The sequence below is a fragment of the Excalfactoria chinensis genome, chromosome 1, assembly GCF_039878825.1.
Source record: "Excalfactoria chinensis isolate bCotChi1 chromosome 1, bCotChi1.hap2, whole genome shotgun sequence".
NCBI lineage: Eukaryota > Metazoa > Chordata > Aves > Galliformes > Phasianidae > Excalfactoria > Excalfactoria chinensis.
In genome coordinates this window covers 70,422,884-70,445,732 of record NC_092825.1, presented here as the reverse complement: position 1 = coordinate 70,445,732, position 22,849 = coordinate 70,422,884, and positions in this window count along the sequence as shown.

Sequence of the window (22,849 nt, the reverse complement as noted above, 5' to 3'; positions counted from 1 at the left end):
CTGCTCCTCTAACATTAGGAAGGAGCCTTGTGTTGTTATCTTCTGCAAAAGTACCTGCCAGGTACTCACTTGTGACAAAATTTTCCAGCATTTCTTTAGGCAGACCTGTCTTCTCTGTTTCTAGCTGGTTAATGAATAGAGCAGTATCTCCCAGTATTTGAGAGACATTTCCAAATAAAACAGACAAGTGAAAGGAAATGTATTTGCACATCAGGAAGGTGGAGAAGGTTTCTGTCCAAAGCTGTATTTAACCCATCCTTGAGCTGAGGGAACAGAAAACCCTTCTGCAACCTGTAAAAGCAGACTGTTGATGACCTCACATACCCAGAGTTTTAGTTTTTACTTCTGCAAATGTGGGCGTCCTCACCACATAGCCTCTCAAACTGTTGTGTTTGCACTCATTACCAACAGAGTGTATCTTTGCAGCTTATTTTCAGATGAAATTATTTATATATGTGGAAAAAAAAAAAATGCCTTTCTAAAGCTCAAAAGGTAGCGGTCGTCTCTGTAGACTGGCGATACATAAAAAAGCATTAAGGTAAACAATCAAGTATAATATTACAACATATATCAGGAAAAACAAAAAACAAACAAACAAACAACAACAACAACAAAAAACACCAAAAAAAAAAAAAAAAAACCAAAAAAAAACAGGAGATAGAATCCCATAGTCATCATCCTGGAATGTGCACATCCAAAATCAGTACTGTCTCAGGTTATTTTGTATGTTGAATACCTTAGTCTTTCTAAGTTAAAGCTGCATTTAATACAGGAGATTGACAAGTCTTATCAGTTCCTTCCCTCAAGGTTTCAAAGTATGAGTGTGATACATCTATTCACATCCATTCATGTACTCTTCTCTACCTTTGTTGTATTCAGTAAATTCTGCCTACAGTCATGAACAGACTGTATCTCACTGAAGGATGTACTTTGTTATCCTGGATACTTTTTTTTCCAATGTTATTTTTCCTCCAGAGCAAAGAAGATGAGATATGATTGCTTCTGCTTTAGCAGACTTCCATTATTAGAATCCCATCTCCAATCAGATGGCATTTCACAAGATGTGTCTTTCTGATTTCCTATGCTGCACAAATATCACTGCTTCCTTGAGGCCATAGAAGATGTAGAATTGTCCATTCCATTTGACTGAAAGCCTCTGGACAGAAAACAGCTGCATGGACAACCTTCCATTTTACAGAGATAGATAGTCAGAAGCTGCTAGCAACTGAAGTCCAGAACTACTTTGTTACCAGTGATTTATGTGGCATCCCTTTTTTTTAAAAGCAAACTGCTTCCAAAAACAGCAACAAAATAAATAAATAAATAAATAAAAATAAAGGGAACCAGACTCTAATCTTGGTTATGTCCATTTATCTCCATTTATCTCTGCAGTTACTTGCAGTGTACACCAGGTAAGCAAAGATTGGATTCTAGCTCTATCTCACTCTACCTTGCCCATAAGTAAGTAAATTAGAATTTGTCACAGTGATGTAATGCTTTAATATAATATCCCACAACTATTTATGTCAGTGAAGTTGCTGTGGGAGCAGACAGAGCCAGGATTAGCTGTTTCCCTTGCTTCTCACACAGGAAAAATTAAAATGCTATTCTCAGTCATCATCCCAGTGTTCTTAACCTCCTGTTCCAGACAGCTGCTTGATTTTTGTTTCTAATGTGCATTATAGGCAAGATACAGTACAGTACAGACTTCCCATTTATTCTGAATAATCCAAGAATGAGACAGTGCAGATAATGGTCATGCTCTGTAGTAATGTATATTTTCAACTAGAAAGTCCTAGAATTACAAGGCAGAAGGAGTTTGTCACTCTTGGCTAGGGAACCTCTAGAGGGATGGCTTTTCAGACAGAAACATCTTAAAGGCAATTGCTACAAATCTGGACAGTAACTAGCAACACAGTTATATGGCCTAAATAAGGCCTATGTACACTTAGCACATTAAACAAACATTTAACCTAAACACATTATAGTAGAAGTTAAAAATAGCTTATAGTAGATGAAAACTTAAAGCTTGCTTCTAGGATGTGCTGACTGCCTTTCGGGAACAGTTGAATGCCTTCAGTTTCTATCTATGTCTATGGGAACAGAAATGCATACCCACTAGGCAGCATCTATATAGAACCTGCACATAAAGGTCCTTAGTTTAACATCAACATTAACAACAGGGAGCTGGCGGGGGTAATTGCTGAGCTGCTCTCCGCCATCTACCAGCACTCCTGGGTAACTGGAGAGGTCCCAGAGGACTGGAGGCTTGCCAGTGTGATTCCCATCTACAAGAAGGGTTGTAAAGAGGATCCAGGTAACTACAGGCCTGTCAACCTGACCTCGGTACTGGGGAAAGTTATGGAGCAAATCATCTTGGGTGAGATCACATGGCACGTGCATGGCATCCCAGGGGATCAGGCCCAGCCAGCATGGATTCATGAAAGGCAGGTCATTCTTAACCAACCTCATCTCCTTCTACAACTGTGTGACCAGGCTGGTAGATGAGGGTAAGATGGTTGATGTAGATGTAGAAAGACTTCAGCAAAGCCTTTGACATGGTCTCTCACAGTATTCTCCTGAGGAAACTGGCTGCCTGTGGCCTAGACAGGCATACCCTTCTTTGGGTAAGCAACTGGCTAGAGGGTCATGCCCAGAATGTAGTGGCTAATGGAGTTAAGTCCAACTGGCAACCCATTACAAGTGGTGTCCCCCAGGGGTCGGTTCTAGGGCCCATCTTGTTTAACATCTTCATTGATAACCTGGATGAGGGTATTGAGTGTACCCTCAGTAAGTTTGCAGATGACACCAAGTTAGGAGGTGGTGTTGATCTGCCTGAAAGTAGGAAGGCCCTCTAGAGGGATCTGGATAGGCTGAATCGCTGGGCTGAGTTTAACAGGATGAGGTTCAACAAGGCCAACTGCCAGGTCCTGCACTTTGGCCACAATAACCCTATGCAGCGCTATAGGCTTGGGGCAGAGTGACTGGATGACTGTGAAGAGGAAAGGGACCTGGGGGTGTTGATTGATGGTCACCTGAACATGAACTGACAGTGTGCCCAGGTGGCCAGTAAGGCCAACAACATCCTGGCCTGTATAAGAAATAGTGTGGCCAGCAGGAACAGAGAGGTTATCATCCCTCTGTACTCAGCTCTGTTGAGGTTACACTCAAGTATTGTGTTCAGTTTTGGGCTCCTCACTACATGAAAGACTTTGAGGCCCTGGAAAATGTCCAGAGAAGGGCAACAAAACTTGTGAGGGGTCTAGAGCACAAGTCTTATGCTGCTCGGGGAGCTGGGATTGTTTAGCCTGGAGAAGAGGAGGCTCAGGGGAGACCTCATTGCACTCTACAACTTCCTGAAGGGAGGTTGTGATGAGGAGGGGTTTGGCCTCTTCTGCCAGGCAATAAACAGGACCTGAGGAAATGGCCTCAAGTTGTATCAGATGAGGTTTAGACTGGACATAAGAAGGAACTTTTTCTCTCAGAGAGTGTCAGGCACTGGAATGGCTGCTCAGGGAGGTGGTGGAGTCACCATCCCTGGCAGTGTTCCAGAGGCATCTGGATAGGGAGCTAGTAGTTCTGGTTTAGGGGTTTTCTGTAGGTATGGCAAAGGGAGAACGGTTGGACTAGATGATCTTGTAGGTTCTTTCCAACCTTGTGATTCTATGATTCTATCCAGTACAAGAGCACAGAGCACTGCAGCTTGACATCATAATCTTACAAATCTTGTAGTAATGTTAAATAAATTTTTACCTTGAGTCACTAGAATGTTTTAAAGCAGTAAGAATTTCAGAATTTTCAGAAGTAAAAACAGAGAAGCCAGAACAAAATGCTGCAAATATCCTAAGCATAATGTCTGTAATGGTTACAGAGAAGGAACAAAACAGCCCTCCCAGGGTCTGCCCTGTGCATAGACCATACAGGAGTAAGAAAATGAGCATTGAGTGGGATCTTTCCATCCCAGCTTTTTGACTTCAGGCCAGGCCCCTGTGTTCTACTGCTAATGCTACTCCTGGTCCCCTGCCAGCTAATGCAAGGACTATTCACTGTTTTCCAGCCTTCCTGTACAACCATCTCCCAAGCTGCTGCCTCTGCATCACTGCTCCTGCTCTCATGTAGTTTCCCACTGATGGCACTTCATCAAAATCAAACGTCTCTAAGGAAATGCACTCAAGTGGAGGTAACAAGGGACAGAAAGCCTGACCTTAAAAATACAATGAGTGTCCTGGGCCATGTGCTAGGAAATTTCTCCTTTTCTTCTCAGAGAGATTTTCATCTTCTTACAAGAAGAAACAGTGACTCTGAGCAAGACCTTGAGAAAGGTTCTGCTGTGGTCTGTTGGAATATTTCTGCTGGCCATGGAAGAAACAGTTTAACATCTTTGCAATAATTCTGGCCAAAATGGAATTCAAACCCTATCCCCACAGCCCAGATAGGCATTTTTACCAGCCTTACATTCAGTGCTATATCTCTGATTTACCATCATTTCTTTAAAAACACTGGATGAGTCCTGATGACTTCTGCAGATTTCATAATAAACCACTAGACTCATCACTTATGTTCGTTCTTCATCAAAGCAAGAAATGTGTGCTTAAAAAAGTGTAAAGGCATAAAATAAATATAAAATCTACCACAAACACACAAATAATAATCCTTTAAATGAGTTTTAAAAGATGTTGGAATGTATATTTTACTTCATTAGAGATCATGCACAAAACACATTGCTGATTCTATGTACATTCCATCAGTGTACACCAATGCTTAATTCTCCATGCCATGAAAGAAGCACTACACAAGATTAAGTAGTTATTTTTATGGCATGCTTTGGTCAGTATTTCTCAGCCTTGTTCCTGCTCATAAAGGAGGGCATGATATCCAGTTTAATGAATAAAAAATGTCAGCATTTGATCAACTGACAGGCAGTCTGCTGAATCTTATGCCATTTCTTCAATGTTAAAATGCATTACTGATATTAAATACCAGTGTGGTTTTTTTTGTTTTGTTTTGTTTTGTTTTTTGTTTGTTTGTTTGTTTTGTTTTGTTTTGTTTTTAATCTCCCAGAAATTTGAGCTGGCCTTACGATAAACATCAGTTGGTTTGTAACACCATGGAAGTGGAATGTTAGGGATTTTTAGATATTTTAGATATTCAAACACTTGGGTGAAACTTGTAATTGTTTCTTGGACATGGAGGGTGATATAAAAGTAGACATTCTATGTAATAATGAGCGTGTCAGAAAGAATAACATCATAATTCAAACACATAACATTCATTTCTCCAGTGGAAACAGGAATTCATTCATATGGTTTACACACTGTATAACTCAATAGTCTTGAAATCCATGGAGGATGTGATTTTATGGCACTAATAGCTTTGTCTTTAACAATATTTTTCCATTCTAGTGAACAAGACATTTCTCTGTATGTAAATCTATAATGAGACTGTTTACATGGCAAGGTGCTGTTCGACAAGAGTTCAAGAGCAGAACCTGGTACTTCAAGTAGCATTAGAAGTGGCATGTTACATTCAGAAATCTGAACAATAAGAAGAAAATTTGAAGAAATGCTGTTCTGGATAGACTAGATCAATGGGCTGAGGTTAACTACATAAGTTTCAATAGGGCCAAGTGTCAGGTTGCATTTTGGTCACAACTCCAGGCAACCCTACATGCTTGGGGAGGAGTGTCTGGAAAGCTGCCTGATGGAAAGGGAGCCTGGTGTACTGGTGGACAGTCAGCTGAATATGAGCCAGCAGTGTGCCCAGGTGGCCAAGAAGGCCAGTGGCATCCTGATTTGTATCAGGAATGGTGTGGTGAGCAGGACTAGGATAGTAATCCTGCCCCTGTACTCAGCATTGACTAGGCCTCACCTCGAGTACTGTGTTCAGTTTTGGGCACCTCAGTACAGAAAGGACATGGAGGTACTGGAGCAGGTCCACAGAAGGGCAACAAGGATTGTGAAGTGCTTGGAGAATATGCCCTATGAGGAGAGACTGAAGGAACTGAGGCTGTTTAGTCTGGGGAAAAGGAGGCTGAGCGGAGACCATATTGTTCTCTTTCAGTATCTGAAAGGTGCTTACAGTGAGAGAAAGCTTGGTCTTTTCTCACTGGTGACAGATGACAGGACAAGGGGAAAATGGCTTCAAGTTACCAGGGAAGGTTTAGGTTGGATGTCAGGAAACACTTCTTTACAGACAGGGTAGTTAAGCCCTGGAATAGGCTCCCCAGGGAGGTAGTTGAGTCACTATCATCATAGTATCGTGTGAGTTGGAAGGGACCTTAGAGATCATCGAGTCCAACTCCTGGGATTCGAGCCCTCTGTGTAGCAGAGCGGCACTTATACCGCTTGTGCCACAGGGGGGATTTGAACCCCGGGCCTCCAGTGTTGCAAGCGGCAATTCTACCACTGCGCCACCGGGGCACACTATCTCTGGATGTGTTTAAATACCACTTGGATTTGGTGCTCGGGACATGATTTAGCAGAGGGCTGTTGTAGTTAGGGTAGTATGGTTAGGTTGCTGTTGGACTTGATCTTTAAGGTCTTTTCCAACTTGAGTGATTCTATGATTCTATGATTCTGTCATACCACATATGACAGATATTTGAAAATCAGAGCTCATTTTTCTTTCTATTTTCACTGTTATAAGAATAACTCGCATCCCAAGCTCGTTCTCCTTTGAAAACTTTAAAATTTGTAGTGTAGAGGCACTGTAGCCTCCTTTCACCAAGCAGTCACTAGTTCAAGTATTTTTGTCAAACCCACCAAAAAAATTTTGTCTTGACAAGTGTTGATTTCTGGCTGTGACAGCAAATCCCCTTCTATATGAAAGATGGCCTTAATTCCAAGAAGATAGACTATTTTTGTCTATATTCAGATGATACATAACTGAAATCCAAATACTGATAAAATCCTTAGCCTGATTTTCTTTATGTGTTGTGTAGTTTTCGTTTCCAATTCAAATGTGTTGCCTCAAAAAATATTCATCTAATTGTAATTCATGTTCCCATTCTTTTTGTTCTTCTGTCATACAAGCTTCATTTTTCTGCCGTGTGTTTTTTGACAGTAAAAGCAGTTCAGTCCAGCAATTCTTATAGAAGTTTTTATTATGATTGCAGAGAAAAATATGAAGTAGTTTTTGAACTGTGGCGCAGGGGTAGAAGTGCCGCTTCGCTACACAGGGGGCTCGAAACCCGGGAGTTGGACTCGAAGATCTCTAAGGTCCCTTCCAACTCGCACGATACAATGATACTATGATACTATGAACTCATTGTGAACCTACTTAAGAACACTGGGAGCAGAGAAGGAAATGCACTATGAGTGCAGGTGTTGAAAAGATGCTTGTAGGAAAGTGTCTTAGAGAAAGGAAGTTTGGAAAGAGAGCTTGTGAGGTTATCTAATACAATCTCCTGCCCAAATAAGGGTCAGCTGCTATGAGTATGACATCACATCACAATGTTTGGGTCTTTATCCAGTTGGTTCACAGAATGACAGAATGGTTAAGATTGGAAAGGACCATAGGAGTTCATCTAGTCCAATCCCCTGGTCTAGTAGTCCCTAAAGCAGGTTGCCCAAAACCATGTCTAAGTGGCTTTTGAAAATCTCCAAGGAGGAGACTCCATAATCCCTCTGGGGCAGCTTGTGCAAGAACTCCATCAATGGCACAGTAAACATGTTCTTCCTGATATTTTGAAGGAACTTCTTGTATTCTAGCTTATTCTTATTCCCTCTTGTCCTACCACTAAAAATAGCATGGCTCATCCCCTTTTTACCCACTCTTTACATATCTACACTCATTGATAAGATTCTGAGCCTTCTCTTCTCCAGGCTAAACAGAATCACAGAATTGTAGGAGTTGGAAGGAACTTCTAGGGATGATTGAGTCCAACTGCCCTGCTAAAGCAGGTTCTCTACAGTAGGTTGCGTGATAAAGTTTCCAGATGGGTCTTGAATACCTCCATAGAAGAAGACTGCACAATCTCTCTGAGCAACCTGTTGCAGTGCTCTGTCAGTCTCACAGTAAAGAAGGTCTTTCTTGTGTTTGTATGGAACTTCCTACATTCCAGTTTCTGCTCATTGCTCCTTGTTCTTCTATTGCTGCATGCCACTGAAAAGTCTTGCCCTATCACAGTTGCACCTCCCTCAGCATCTTCTCACAGGAAAGATGCTTCACTTCCTTATCATCCTGGTAGCTCTTTGCTGAAGTCTTTCCATTATGCCCATGTTAAGTTCTTGAAAAACTCCCCAGGTGGAGAGTGCACAACCTTTTCTGGGCAACTTGTTCCAAGTGTTTATTGACCTCATGGTGAAAATGTTATTCCTATAACCAGTGATAATCACTCTTGTTTTAATTATGTTCCTTGTCTATTTTTTTTTCTCCTGGCTTTGCACCACTGTGAAAAGCCTGACTCCAACTGTTCAATAACCAGAGCTTTTACATCTCAAAGTTGAACAATTTTCCATTCACTGCACCTCCACATAGGGTACATGCTATAGCCTCCTTATCATCTTGGTGTCACTCCACTGAACTCCTTATCATCTTGGTGTCACTCCACTGAACTCCCTCCACTATGTTGGTATCTTAGCTGCTTGACCATGCTTGTTATGGTCTAATGAGTACTGACTAAAGAGAAAAAAATCACTTCCTCATTCCAGTTATTCTGCAAATACTGTCCAGGATACTGCTGACTTACTGTCTTGCCGGGGTACACTGCTGCTTTGTGTTTAGCTTGCTGCCTACATAGATAACCAGGTCATTTTCAGCAGAGCTTCTCTCAGACCAGCCAGTTCTAAGCCTACACTGTTGCTAGAGGTTATTCTTTCCCATGTGCAAGATTTTGCAGTTGTTCTTGCTGCATTTTGTAAATCTTGTTCCATTCTACAGTCTGTGTAGGTCTCTTTGAACGGCCAGCCTGACCTACAGCTTATTTGGTGATCCTCCCAACATGATGTCATCTGAAAACTTTTAACCGCTCTATCATTCCCTCTGTGTAAATAATAGAGACATTAAACAGGACTGGACCTACACAGATAGATACCTACAGAGTTTGTTTTACACCTTCAGGTAGAATGACACCCCTTAAACATTACACTGTGAGCCCTTTCATTCAACAAGCTTTTTATCCATCCAGATCATAACATCATAACACTGCATACAAGAATATTGTAGGAGACATAGTCAAAAGCCTTGCTCAAGTAGAGGTAAATGCCTTTCTTTCGCGTACAAGCTAGTGAAAAGGTTTTCAGTTTGGTTAGGCAACATTAGCCTTTGATAAACCAAAGCCTAACAGCTCATTCATCTTCACATACCCACAAATATCTTATAAGAAGGACTATTCCTAAACAGTAAATGGTCATTTATTGTGCATGTGCATGTGCTGAGTGCATATTCCTTCTGGAAAATAGGCAGATGATCAGAAAGGACAGTTAGGGGCATAGTTGTTTTTACCTAGCTTTCTTTGAATTTTAATCCTGTTGCATCTCAGTAGTAAAGCTCAAGGCAGACCAAAATGACCTATCCACCACAACTGTGATGTATGCACACTTTTAAACACATTATCTTGTCCCACCATTCTCTTTGTTGGACATAGATCTGCACTTGAGGCTTTTACAGTGCTGCCTGGCATTGTCCTGACTGTCATCTTCCTGAAGTCCACAGTTTCCCATGACAGCTAGATTTATCTGAGATAATGAAAATGGTGGAGAATACTTAGAGGCTCATGATCTATGCTAGAACTTCCAGAACAAACAACCTTGCTGTACACATTGCTAAATGCGCACGTATTTGGTATGTGTAGTTAGTCTCTCTCTGGTGATCCTCTTACTACCTCAAATATGAAACTAGAGAGCAGAAAAGGCCAGATAGTATATACTACTGAAAATAACTTACAGTTTTGTGGATTATCCGTATATGAAGGATACATCCAGAATTACACATGGAAAAGGGAATAATTGTTTGAGAAGAGCTTTGAGTGAATCCCTATGCATTGTTAAACTCAATATATTTATGGATACATCCATTTTATTCACAGCTGGACAAGTGACATTCAAATATTTATGATACTTACAGGACAAAAACTGTTGTTTTGTGATAAGACACTGAAAAATCAGATTCCTTCTGAAATCTGACAGTATGTTTCTTTGTTTTGTATTTTTCTCATATTGTCACTTGATTGTGAGTTGCCCAAGTTTTTGATAGAAAAAGATGTTCTTTGCTTCTTGAGTTCAAAGTGAGTCCACGCCTCTCTCACACCACCTTCAATTCACCACCCCATGCCATTGCCCTCTAAACCAGCACTTCAGAGTTGAATGGCTCTCTTGGCAGATTTCTGTGCTTCATTTCTGTAAGTGTTCAGCAGCCAACTGGCCTGCAAGTAGCAGCAAAAAATAGTTGAAGAAAGCACCAAAAAGATTGGATGCCTATCTGAATGCTAGCTGCTTCCATTAGTAATAATGCATTGTTCGGTGAGAGAGCTAGTGCTAATGACCTCTGTTCGGGAAAGCATTTAAACAAAGGCTTAACTCTGTTCCTGTTCAGGTTGGCACTTATGTCTCAGTTTAAGTGCTGTGCTGAATAGACCTTTTTTTTTTTTTTTTCTCCTCAAATCACCACCAAATTCAGCTCATCATCGCTAAGGAACAGATGCATTCTTGCTCACTTTCTGACAAATGTGCAAAAACATATAGCTAATATTTAACATTGAAGGGGTGGAAGTCTAAGGTGGAAGAGGAATTTCCTGTCTTCCTGTCCACCCACACCTACCTACCATGTGTTCCCTGACTCTCAAGTGCTGCTCACCTCATGGATGGGTGGTGGAAGTCACCATAATACTCCACAATGTGAACCAAGAGAATGTGTCACCTCACCTTGGTTTAATGGAGAGCACCTTGTTGTAAATGCATTTTTGCATGCCTAGAAAGAAAAAAATTCCCTTTGGAAAAAGTGCTGTAAGAATTGGAGGAGAAGGAGATACAAAATAAATACAGTAATTTGCAGAATTAACAGTACTTGCAAATTCAGTTCTGTTTGTTTTCAGCATGAACAGCAGAGGAGGGAAACAGGAAGATTAATTAAAAGTTTTCTGGGTGGTAAACATGAGGACTAGAATCTACGGAGCTGATCTCAGTGACACTGGAAAAATATTATCCTAATATTTTTAGCCTTGGTATAAATAAGAAGGATCTCTGTCACTAAGATGCTAGAACTAAATAACAAGGAAGTTGGATGCTTTCCTTTAATTTCATTGAGATCATCCTTTAACATGGGAAAGAAGAAGGGGAACAAGGGGAAGGAATTCTTACAGTCACTGAAAATGAGGTGTTAGAAGAGCTTTGTTATCTGCTGCAGGGAGCCTAGAAAAATGAAATCAACATCAAAAGCTAACACTGAGCTTTAACAAGGATTTCACTGCATTCAGTGTATTTCACAAGGTTAAACTATCTAAAAATATGGGCTGCTTTTTCACTCAATACAGGGTGCAGCTTGCAAACAGTAAGTAATTTCTGGTTGCACTTTCTCATATATGATCTAGTAGCCTTATTTTCTCTTTTATATCATAAACATGTATTTCTTATTATAATTGTATTGCTACAAATAGGTGGTGAATAGCCCTTTTTTTCCTTACCCTCCCCCCCCCCCCAAAAAAAAAAAAAAAAAAAAAAAAAAAAAGGAATTGTTATCAGATTTAATTATATGATGAGCTTTAAAGTTCCCCTGGGAAGCTACTGCAGCCATACTGATTTACATAAGCATTTTCCTACACATAATACAGCATGCAAGCTCTCTGATCCCATTATTCATTAGAAAATTAATGATATCTCTTAAATGTGAAAGCAGACCAGTTCTGCAGAGAATGATGGAAATTGGCTAGTTCTCGATGTGGTAGTCATTTTCAATTTACTGGCTTGAAAAAAAAGATGCTTTTAAGCAAATAAAAGGGTGCTGACATCAAACAGATACTTGTCCTGCTGCCAGGGAACAAGATGCCATTTAAGGCAGGAAGGTGGGACTTGAGTGATGTGAATAGGAAGAAAAGAAAACAAGCCAGTCAGAGTTAAGGAGCTCTATCCCATTCATAAAAAATGTCTAAGCTCATTTCCTCATTGCCAGAGGTCTTCTTTTTTATTTATTTATTTATTTATTTATTTTCCTTAAATTTTAAAGCCTGTGCTCTGTTTCTGCACATAATAAATAGCAACCTGCTGTTAGAAAAAGTGCAGGCTATGGATTTTTTTAGGTGCATTTCCCTAGGCTAAGTAAATTGTTACATTCCACAGATCAAGAGACTGTGTTAATAAGCCCCTCAAAATATTACTGATAACTGTATCCTGAAATTGAGTTTGTCTGAGTTTGTTGTGGAGCAAACTATAACATAAGGCCAAACAGAATAAGATACGATTTTTATGCTGGCACTATTTAGATGATAGGACAAGGAATTAGCAAAGGCTAGTCTGAGATATAACTAACAAACAGGATGGTTGTGTCACTGCAGTGACATATCAGAGCAAAGAGCCGTTTGGATGTGGTGCTCAGAGATATGATTTAGCAGAGGGTTGTTAGAGTTAGGGTACTATGGTTAGGCTGTAGTTGGACTTGATGATCTTCAAGGTCTTTCCCAACCTGGGTAATTCTATGATTCTATGATTCTATGAAGTAGTAGTGGTAAGAGATTTTGCTGTATAGTATGTCCAAGTAGAACACCTCTGTTTTCATCTATTAGAAAAAAATTGATGAAACCTCTGTCTGCTGTTTGTTGAAGCAGATTCAGTTTTGCTCTGTCCAATTTGACTTCTGCTTTTTCATGCAATTTATGTCTATGAAAGCAAAATAAGATGTTTTGGCCTGACCTCCTGCCCCACCAAGATCGAGGACGGGAACAAAATCCAGATCCTTCAGGAGGAGCAGCGTCTGGTTCAAACCAAAAGCCAGACTTCTGGCTGGCTCTGCTGGTTTGGCCTGACCACGTGCCCCACCAAGATCGAGGATGGGAACAACGACCAGGTACCTCCCAAAGAGCAGAGCCCAGTTGAGACCAAGAGTCAGACCTCCAGCTGGGCCTGCTGGTTTGGCCTGACCACATTCCCCACCAAGATCGAGGGTGAGAACATCAACCAGGTCCTTCAAGAGAAGCAGAGCCCTGTTGACGACAAGAGCCACACCTCCAACTGGCTCTGTTGGCTTGGACTAACCACCTGCCCCACCAAGACCGAGGAGGGGAAGAAAAAACACGTCCTTCCTGAGGAGCAGAGCCCGGCTGAGACCAAGAGCCACACCTCCAACTGGCTCTGTTGGCTTGGATTAACCACCTGCCCCACCAAGACCGAGGAGGGGAAGAAAAACCACGTCCTTCCTGAGGAGCAGAGCTCGGTTGAGACCAAGAGCCACACCTCCAACTGGCTCTGTTGGCTTGGACTAACCACCTGCCCCACCAAGTCCGAGGAGGAGAACAAAAACCACGTCATTCCTGAGGAGCAGAGCCCGGTTGAGACCAAGAGTCAGATCTCCAACTGGCTCTGCTTGACTGGACTAACCACCTGTCCTGGGAATGGAGACAAAGTACTTGTGCAGCCTCAGGAGAGGCTGCCCATCAATGCTGATCGCCGTCCCTTGAACTGGCCCTTCTGGATCCGCCCTTCTCCACGCCCCAGATGGGTCCCGCACAGGGTCAGAGAGTCTTCTGTTCCAGAAGGCCCAAAGCAGCAGTCCCCACACACCGAGCAGAGAGCCTCCAGATTGCTCAACACCGTGAACCACGTCCAGGGCTTCTGTAAGCAAAGCCGGATAGCCTGTTTCCTTGTGGAATTCGGGAAATTATGGGGTACGTGGAAGCTGCTGAGGGCAGTCCTCAGCATCTTGCTAGGACTGTGAAGACTCCAGGGCCAGCTAAGACATCAAGCACGGAGCAAACCATGGCCGGGGAGCAAGGAACCACAATGTGAAGTCTTCCAGGGAAAGCAGACGCACCGTAGAGGTCCATCAGCTGTGCCCAGGGACTTGCCCGGCCATAGCACTGACACCCAGCCAGAGCCCCCCGTGCAAAATGGGCCCTGCTGGAGGTGGAGCGAGCCCCACAGGCTGCCCTGAGCCATCCTGTGAGGCTGGAAAAGCGGCACAGGAATCAGAGCCCTGAAGGGTGATGCTCTGCAAAACGACCCTGCAGCCCTTTCCCTGTGCCCATGCCCTGTCACTTCCAGGGAACCAGACAAACGGCCTCAGCCTCCATTTCCATGAAGCACTTTTGTCCATCTGACAGCCTGTGGGTCAAATGGTGACAGTCAGCCGGAGGGGCGGGACACACCTCAGCCCACCAAAGGTTCCTGCGCTGAAGGCACCTCCAATGACAACAACATCTTCCACTGGGTGAACAACAACATCTTCCACTGGGTGAACAACAACCTCTCCCAGATCATCACCTCCATTTTCCATCTGGCATGTAATTTCATTATTACTATATTATAATTCAAATCATAATTATTTATAGTTATATAAATTTCATATTTATTAATTATCATTAAAATAAAAATTATTAATTTATAACACCAACATTTCTGCAGCCGGTGTCATTGTGGTGGCAGTGGGTCCGGGACAGCGGCAGCACGAAAGGCACTGCTGCAGGAGAGGGCTGCTGTGCGGGGTTTGGGGGCACGCGCCTGGGGAGGAGGAAGGGCGCTGGGCGGGGGGAAAAGAGGCATCGGTGGCTCTGAGGTGCCCACAGACAGCCGTGCCTCAGGGGGAGAGAGCACATCCTGAGCGGGAGCCCACGTCCCACTCAGGTCATGCAGCGTCCCCAAGAGCACACGGGGAGGTCCTGTGAGTCCCACAGCACGCTGGGAAGCATCCAGGGCACACTGGGAATCCACAGCTGGGCCAGTTCGGCAAAGATCCCGTGCGGATCAGCTTCCTAGTGGAGGCTCACACCAAAGGAGCCTTCCCAGAAAGGGACAACGGCGGCAAAACACCACAGCAAGAGCTGCTGGGACACACAAGGAGGCCCTGAGGCGCGGCGGCTCAGACTCCCTGCTCTGGTTCGTCCCTCTGATTATTACTGCTGACTGGTAGTTCAGGCTGGCAGACATCCCGGCTCTGTGACTTATGGGGCAGAGGGACAAACGAACCCAGGAACCAGGAAAGGGGGAAGGGAGGTGGTGAAAAGGTACGGAGAGGGGCCTAGCAACAAAACTGAAGCAACGAGCTAAGGGAGAACATACTGATCTTCTAAGTATGACAGTGGAATGCAAGATTAAGAAAACCGGTGAGGTTTTCCAAAAGAGCCAGCACTGTACCCTGGGGGCCAAGACAGCCAATGGGATCCTGCAGTGCATTAAAAGGAGCGTGGCCAGCAGGTGAAGGGAGGTGATCCTCCCCCTCTACTCTGTCCTGGTCAGGACTCACCTGGAGTACTGCCTCCAGTTCTGGGCTCCCCGGTACAAAAAAGACAGGAACCTCCTGGAAAGAGTCCAGCGGATGGCCACGAAGATGATAAAGGGCCTGGAGCACCTCTCTTATGAGGAAAGGCTGAGCGACTTGGGTCTGTCCAGCCTTGAGAAAAGGAGACTCAGAGGGGATCTGATCATTGTCTGTGTCTAAGGTGACGGAGGCATACTGTGTCCAGTTTTGGGCCCCTCACTGCAAGAAAGACATCAAGGCCCTGAAACGTGTTCAAAGGAGGGCAGCAAGGCTGCTGAGGGGTCTGGAGCACAGGCCATAGGAGGAGAGGCTGAAGGAGCTGGGAATGTTCAGCCTGGAGAAGAGGAGGCTCAGGGGAGACCTTATTGCTCTCTATAACTTCCTGAAGGGAGGTTGTAGTGAGCTGGGGGTCGGCCTCTTCTCTCGTGTCATTACTGATAGCACCAGAGGGAATGGTTTCAAGCTGTGACAGGGAAGGTTCAGGCTGGACGTTAGGAAGTATTACTTCTCAGAAAGGGTGGTCAGGCACTGGAATGGACTGCCCAGGGAGGTGGTGGAGTCACCGGCCATGGGGGTGTTCAAGGAAAGACTGGATGTTGTGTTGAGGAACATGATTTAGTGGGGGCTATTGGTAATAGGTGAACGGTTGGACTGGATGATCTTTTAGGTCTTTTCCAACCTTGGTGATTCTATGATTCTATGAAAGGAACGCGGCCAAGCTCCTTTCAGCCGTGCATGGTGACAGGACACTGGGAAACGGCCAAAATAGGAAGTTCTGTACACCCGTGAATAAGAATGTCTTCACGGTGAGGGTGACAGAGCCCTGGAACTCCTGCCCAAGTAGGTTGTGGAGTCTCCTTGTCTGGAGATGTTCAAGACCCGCCTGGACGCCTACCTGTGCAACCTAGGCTAGGGAGCCTGCTTTGGCAGGTGGGCTGGACTCAATCATCTTGAGAGCTTCCTTCCACCCCTACAACTCTGTGAATCTGTGTCATGCTGAAGACAATTACGGACACTGCTATGGGCGACGTAAGCAAAGGATTGAATCACTTGGTCTACGTTATCATATATTCTTTTATTTTCTTTCCTGCATATAACTACAGGAAATTATCTCAGAGTTCATTGCTGTTGGACTGAAAGGGTCAAAAGGATGGGAGAGGAGCACCTGTATACGTCTGTTTACGTCTGTTTCCAAGGGTGGATAGTGACAGAACAAGGGGGAACGTTTTTAAACTAAGACACATAGTAGGAGAAAGGTTTTTGAACAGAGGGTGGTAACTCACTGGAGCAGGTTGCCCAAAGAGGTTGCGGACCCCCCATCCCTGGAGGCATTCAAGGCCAGGCTGGATGTGGCTCTAGGCAGCCTGGTCAGATGGCTGGTGACCCTGCACATAGCAGGGGGACTGAAAACGGATGATGGTTGTGGTCCTTTTCCACCCAGGCCACTCTATGATTCTATGATTCTATAGCCTCGACCAATGGTAAAAATTACAGAGTGCCGATAGACTGGAAAAAAGGGAGGTGGAACATGGAAGTGGGATTTGAGCGCAGGGCCTCCAGCCCTGAGCTGGGTGCATGGGTGCACACACCCAGGGAAAGGCATTGTGACATCACAGTGCGGGGCATGACATCGGTCTTTACCAGGTCACGTTGGCTGCCTCCCCCAGCTCAGACACTTGAGGCGGTCGCACCGTCCTGGTGGTCACTGCTGGAGCTCTGCTCTGGGTGACAGCCACTTGTGTGTTGAGAGCGGTCCTTGGGAGAGAACAGGATGAAGCTCAGCCTGACTCTCTTCCTCATCTTACTTCCTTTCATGTCTCCAATTACTGGCTTTTTCAGCTGTCGCAGCTGGGCCTGGAATTGGGACAAGAAGCTGGTCCTTCCTGAGGAGCAGCACCCCACTGAGACCGGCAGCCAGACCTCTGGCTGGCTGTGCTGGTTTGGCCTAACCAGCTGTCCCACTCAGATCGAGGACGGGAACAATAACCAGGTCCTTCAGGAGGAGCAGCGTCCGGTTCAAACCAAGAGCCAGACCTCTGGCTGGCTCTGCTGGTTTGGCCTTACCTGCTCCACCAAGATTGAGGATGGGAACAGCAACCAGGCCCTTCCAGAGGAACAACTTCCGGTTGAAATCAAGAGCCAGACCTCCAGCTGGCTGTGCTGGTTTGGCCTGACCTCCTGCCCCACCAAGACCGAGGACGGGAACAAAATCCAGGTCCTTCAGGAGGAGCAGCGTCTGGTTCAAACCAAAAGCCAGACCTCTGGCTGGCTCTGCTGGTTTGGCCTGACCACGTGCCCCACCAAGATCAAAGAGGGGAACATCAATCAGGTCCTTCAAGAGAAGCAGCGTCTGGTTCAAACCAAAAGCCAGACCTCTGGCTGGCTCTGCTGGTTTGGCCTGACCACATGCCCCACCAAGATCGAGGATGGGAACAACGACCAGGTACCTCTCAGAGAGCAGAGCCCAGTTGAGACCAAGGGTCAGACCTCCAGCTGGGTCTGCTGGTTTGGCCTGACCACGTGCCCCACCAAGATCAAGGATGGGAACAACGACCAGGTACTTCCCAAAGAGCAGAGCCCAGTTGAGACCAAGAGTCAGACCTCCAGCTGGGCCTGCTGGTTTGGCCTGACCACATGCCCCACCAAGATCGAGGGTGAGAACATCAACCAGGTCCTTCAAGAGAAGCAGAGCCCTGTTGACGACAAGAGCCACACCTCCAACTGGCTCTGTTGGCTTGGACTAACCACCTGCCCCACCAAGACCGAGGAGGGGAAGAAAAAACACGTCCTTCCTGAGGAGCAGAGCCCGGCTGAGACCAAGAGCCACACCTCCAACTGGCTCTGTTGGATTGGACTAACCACCTGCCCCACCAAGACCGAGGAGGGGAAGAAAAAACACGTCCTTCCTGAGGATCAGAGCCCGGCTGAGACCAAGAGCCACACCTCCAACTGGCTCTGTTGGCTTGGACTAACCACCTGCCCCACCAAGACCGAGGAGGGGAAGAAAAAACACGTCCTTCCTGAGGATCAGAGCCCGGCTGAGACCAAGAGCCACACCTCCAACTGGCTCTGTTGGCTTGGATTAACCACCTGCCCCACCAAGTCCGAGGAGGAGAACAAAAACCACGTCATTCCTGAGGAGCAGAGCCCAGTTGAGACCAAGAGTCAGATCTCCAACTGGCTCTGCTTGACTGGACTAACCACCTGTCCTGGGAATGGAGACAAAGTACTTGTGCAGCCTCAGGAGAGGCTGCCCATCAATGCTGATCGCCGTCCCTTGAATTGGCCCTTCTGGATCGGCCCTTCTCCACGCCCCAGATGGGTCCCGCACAGGGTCAGAGAGTCTTCTGTTCCAGAAGGCCCAAAGCAGCAGTCCCCACACACCGAGCAGAGAGCCTCCAGATTGCTCAACACCGTGAACCATGTCCAGGGCTTCTGTAAGCAAAGCCGGATAGCCTGTATCCTTGTGGAATTCGGGAAATTATGGGGTACGTGGAAGCTGCTGAGGGCAGTCCTCAGCATCTTGCTAGGACTGTGAAGACTCCAGGGCCAGCTAAGACATCAAGCACGGAGCAAACCATGGCCGGGGAGCAAGGAACCACAATGTGAAGTCTTCCAGGGAAAGCAGACGCACCGTAGAGGTCCATCAGCTGTGCCCAGGGACTTGCCCGGCCATAGCACTGACACCCAGCCAGAGCCCCCCGTGCAAAATGGGCCCTGCTGGAGGTGGAGCGAGCCCCACAGGCTGCCCTGAGCCATCCTGTGAGGCTGGAAAAGCGGCACAGGAATCAGAGCCCTGAAGGGTGATGCTCTGCAAAACGACCCTGCAGCCCTTTCCCTGTGCCCATGCCCTGTCACTTCCAGGGAACCAGACAAACGGCCTCAGCCTCCATTTCCATGAAGCACTTTTGTCCATCTGACAGCCTGTGGGTCAAATGGTGACAGTCAGCCGGAGGGGCGGGACACACCTCAGCCCACCAAAGGTTCCTGCGCTGAAGGCACCTCCAATGACAACAACATCTTCCACTGGGTGAACAACAACATCTTCCACTGGGTGAACAACAACCTCTCCCAGATCATCACCTCCATTTTCCATCTGGCATGTAATTTCATTATTACTATATTATAATTCAAATCATAATTATTTATAGTTATATAAATTTCATATTTATTAATTATCATTAAAATAAAAATTATTAATTTATAACACCAACATTTCTGCAGCCGGTGTCATTGTGGTGGCAGTGGGTCCGGGACAGCGGCAGCACGAAAGGCACTGCTGCAGGAGAGGGCTGCTGTGCGGGGTTTGGGGGCACGCGCCTGGGGAGGAGGAAGGGCGCTGGGCGGGGGGAAAAGAGGCATCGGTGGCTCTGAGGTGCCCACAGACAGCCGTGCCTCAGGGGGAGAGAGCACATCCTGAGCGGGAGCCCACGTCCCACTCAGGTCATGCAGCGTCCCCAAGAGCACACGGGGAGGTCCTGTGAGTCCCACAGCACGCTGGGAAGCATCCAGGGCACACTGGGAATCCACAGCTGGGCCAGTTCGGCAAAGATCCCGTGCGGATCAGCTTCCTAGTGGAGGCTCACACCAAAGGAGCCTTCCCAGAAAGGGACAACGGCGGCAAAACACCACAGCAAGAGCTGCTGGGACACACAAGGAGGCCCTGAGGCGCGGCGGCTCAGACTCCCTGCTCTGGTTCGTCCCTCTGATTATTACTGCTGACTGGTAGTTCAGGCTGGCAGACATCCCGGCTCTGTGACTTATGGGGCAGAGGGACAAACGAACCCAGGAACCAGGAAAGGGGGAAGGGAGGTGGTGAAAAGGTACGGAGAGGGGCCTAGCAACAAAACTGAAGCAACGAGCTAAGGGAGAACATACTGATCTTCTAAGTATGACAGTGGAATGCAAGATTAAGAAAACCGGTGAGGTTTTCCAAAAGAGCCAGCACTGTACCCTGGGGGCCAAGACAGCCAATGGGATCCTGCAGTGCATTAAAAGGAGCGTGGCCAGCAGGTGAAGGGAGGTGATCCTCCCCCTCTACTCTGTCCTGGTCAGGACTCACCTGGAGTACTGCCTCCAGTTCTGGGCTCCCCGGTACAAAAAAGACAGGAACCTCCTGGAAAGAGTCCAGCGGATGGCCACGAAGATGATAAAGGGCCTGGAGCACCTCTCTTATGAGGAAAGGCTGAGCGACTTGGGTCTGTCCAGCCTTGAGAAAAGGAGACTCAGAGGGGATCTGATCATTGTCTGTGTCTAAGGTGACGGAGGCATACTGTGTCCAGTTTTGGGCCCCTCACTGCAAGAAAGACATCAAGGCCCTGAAACGTGTTCAAAGGAGGGCAGCAAGGCTGCTGAGGGGTCTGGAGCACAGGCCATAGGAGGAGAGGCTGAAGGAGCTGGGAATGTTCAGCCTGGAGAAGAGGAGGCTCAGGGGAGACCTTATTGCTCTCTATAACTTCCTGAAGGGAGGTTGTAGTGAGCTGGGGGTCGGCCTCTTCTCTCGTGTCATTACTGATAGCACCAGAGGGAATGGTTTCAAGCTGTGACAGGGAAGGTTCAGGCTGGACGTTAGGAAGTATTACTTCTCAGAAAGGGTGGTCAGGCACTGGAATGGACTGCCCAGGGAGGTGGTGGAGTCACCGGCCATGGGGGTGTTCAAGGAAAGACTGGATGTTGTGTTGAGGAACATGATTTAGTGGGGGCTATTGGTAATAGGTGAACGGTTGGACTGGATGATCTTTTAGGTCTTTTCCAACCTTGGTGATTCTATGATTCTATGAAAGGAACGCGGCCAAGCTCCTTTCAGCCGTGCATGGTGACAGGACACTGGGAAACGGCCAAAATAGGAAGTTCTGTACACCCGTGAATAAGAATGTCTTCACGGTGAGGGTGACAGAGCCCTGGAACTCCTGCCCAAGTAGGTTGTGGAGTCTCCTTGTCTGGAGATGTTCAAGACCCGCCTGGACGCCTACCTGTGCAACCTAGGCTAGGGAGCCTGCTTTGGCAGGTGGGCTGGACTCAATCATCTTGAGAGCTTCCTTCCACCCCTACAACTCTGTGAATCTGTGTCATGCTGAAGACAATTACGGACACTGCTATGGGCGACGTAAGCAAAGGATTGAATCACTTGGTCTACGTTATCATATATTCTTTTATTTTCTTTCCTGCATATAACTACAGGAAATTATCTCAGAGTTCATTGCTGTTGGACTGAAAGGGTCAAAAGGATGGGAGAGGAGCACCTGTATACGTCTGTTTACGTCTGTTTCCAAGGGTGGATAGTGACAGAACAAGGGGGAACGTTTTTAAACTAAGACACATAGTAGGAGAAAGGTTTTTGAACAGAGGGTGGTAACTCACTGGAGCAGGTTGCCCAAAGAGGTTGCGGACCCCCCATCCCTGGAGGCATTCAAGGCCAGGCTGGATGTGGCTCTAGGCAGCCTGGTCAGATGGCTGGTGACCCTGCACATAGCAGGGGGACTGAAAACGGATGATGGTTGTGGTCCTTTTCCACCCAGGCCACTCTATGATTCTATGATTCTATAGCCTCGACCAATGGTAAAAATTACAGAGTGCCGATAGACTGGAAAAAAGGGAGGTGGAACATGGAAGTGGGATTTGAGCGCAGGGCCTCCAGCCCTGAGCTGGGTGCATGGGTGCACACACCCAGGGAAAGGCATTGTGACATCACAGTGCAGGGCATGACATCGGTCTTTACCAGGTCATGTTGGCTGCCTCCCCCAGCTCAGACACTTGAGGCGGTCGCACCGTCCTGGTGGTCACTGCTGGAGCTCTGCTCTGGGTGACAGCCACTTGTGTGTTGAGAGCGGTCCTTGGGAGAGAACAGGATGAAGCTCAGCCTGACTCTCTTCCTCATCTTACTTCCTTTCATGTCTCCAATTACTGGCTTTTTCAGCTGTCGCAGCTGGGCCTGGAATTGGGACAAGAAGCTGGTCCTTCCTGAGGAGCAGCACCCCACTGAGACCGGCAGCCAGACCTCTGGCTGGCTGTGCTGGTTTGGCCTAACCAGCTGTCCCACCCAGATCGAGGACGGGAACAATAACCAGGTCCTTCAGGAGGAGCAGCGTCCGGTTCAAACCAAGAGCCAGACCTCTGGCTGGCTCTGCTGGTTTGGCCTTACCTGCTCCACCAAGATTGAGGATGGGAACAGCAACCAGGCCCTTCCAGAGGAACAACTTCTGGTTGAAATCAAGAGCCAGACCTCCAGCTGGCTGTGCTGGTTTGGCCTGACCTCCTGCCACACCAAGACCGAGGACGGGAACAAAATCCAGGTCCTTCAGGAGGAGCAGCGTCTGGTTCAAACCAAAAGCCAGACCTCTGGCTGGCTCTGCTGGTTTGGCCTGACCACGTGCCCCACCAAGATCAAAGAGGGGAACATCAATCAGGTCCTTCAAGAGAAGCAGCGTCTGGTTCAAACCAAAAGCCA